Genomic DNA, 1,929 nt, shown 5'->3' on the forward strand with positions numbered 1-1,929 from the left:
AATCTAACCTGCCCCTTGGCATTCAATGGTGTTCCTGTCACTGAATCCACAGTGGACTGCAGCGGTTCAACAAGGCAGCTCACCACCACCTTTTCAAGGGCAACCAGGGAGAGGCAATAAATGCTGGCCCAGCCAGTCACACCCAGATTCAGGAAATAAATATCATTTTAAAAAAATAACAGAGGAATGTTGCTGGGATATCACAGAGATCGGTGCTCAGGCCCCATCTGTTCACAATACCCATTAAACATTTGGTTGCAGGAATCAAATACAATATATCCCAACCTGCTGATAGAACTAATGGATGTTGGATTGCGAGTGGGTGAGGAGGTTGTAAAAAAGCTTCAAGGTGACTAAGACAAGTGGAATGAATGGGCAACTACGTGGCAGATGGAGAGCAAGGTGGGTTGAGGTGACAGTGTGCCCTTCGGTGGGAACAAGAGATTGGCAGCTTTTCGTTTGAAAAGGGATTGTTTAAAACATGTTGATCCGAAAAGCGACGTATGGGCCTTTTTGTTGTTTCCTTCTGCGCGGCCCTCCGAGGTCCCTGCAGCACAGTGAGGTCTGAACCCACATGGCAATACTGGGAATGGCATTCACACGCTGCCCAGTGTACACAGACCCAACAAGTGGCGAGTTGTAACATTGCCAAGGATCTGGATCTCCCTGTAGACCAGTCACTGAAAGCAATATTGCAGGAGCAAGAACCAGATAGGAAGATCAATGATGTGCTGACCTTCATTTCAGGGGGATTTGAGTCCAGGAGTAAGCGTGTCTTACAGCAGCTGTAGAGAGCTTTGGTGAGACCCTATCTCAAACACTGTGCAGTATTCTGTGCAGATTTAGTCTCAGTACATAATAAAGAACAAACCTGACATTGAGGGAGAGCAGTGAAGGATGATCAGACTGATCTCTGGGATGACAGGCTTGTTGTGGGAGCAGAGTTTGGGGCGACTGGGCCTGTATTCCATGTGGTTTAGGAAAATGGGTGGAGATCTCAGTGAGATATATAAAGCTCTGACAGGGTGAGACGGATTGGAAGCAGGGATAATAATTCCCCTGGCTGTGGTGTCTAAAACAAGTGTCCACAGTATTAGGTACAGACAGACCATTCTGCAATGAGATGACAATAAATGTCTGCACTCAGTGACTGGTGAACCTGGGGAATGCACTCGAACCTGGAAGCCAAGACACTGAATATAAATAATGATTTAGAGACAGTAAAGGAATGGTGGGAGAGAAGGAGAACGATATGGAAATAAAGGGTATGGTATCATTATATTGAATTGGGTAGCAAACTCGACAGACCAAATGGACTTCTGCACTTCCTACTTTATAGCTTCCCACAGTAATTCACATTAAGGGATGTGGAAAAAGTGCATTGTGTACATATTTGAACATGAACTGGAATGGGGAAGGCTCAATGTGTTGTATGACCTACTCCATTCCCGATGTTTCTATGTAGTCTGTAAATGTTGTCACAAGCTCTCAGATGTTAGAAGGAGGTCTCTGCAGGGTCAACAGGACTGTGTTTCTCATTCCCTTTTTCCGATACTGAGGCTGGGGCCTGGTGTTCTGTCCGGTTTTATCCTTTTGACCTCGGAACAGTTTGATACAATAGAATGTCTTGTTTGGCGGATTCAGAGACCGTTGAAGAGTTTATCACACGCCTGTGTGTCTGCAGTCACGTTTAGGCCAGACCAGGAAAACACGGGAGATTCACTTTCTGAAAGGACATTTGTGAAGCAAATTGGTGTGTACAATCGACATTGGCTTGAAGGTCACTATTTACGGACACCAGATTTTGCATCTTAATATTTTGTCAATTGTGTTTAACTTACACCAGCTGCCAGAGCATTAGCCTGGTCTGGATTAGTAATCCAGTGACCTTTCCACAGCAGCACCATCTCTACATGGGGACCTATCTGA

The sequence above is a fragment of the Chiloscyllium punctatum genome, unplaced genomic scaffold, assembly GCF_047496795.1.
Source record: "Chiloscyllium punctatum isolate Juve2018m unplaced genomic scaffold, sChiPun1.3 scaffold_79, whole genome shotgun sequence".
NCBI classification, from domain to species: domain Eukaryota; kingdom Metazoa; phylum Chordata; class Chondrichthyes; order Orectolobiformes; family Hemiscylliidae; genus Chiloscyllium; species Chiloscyllium punctatum.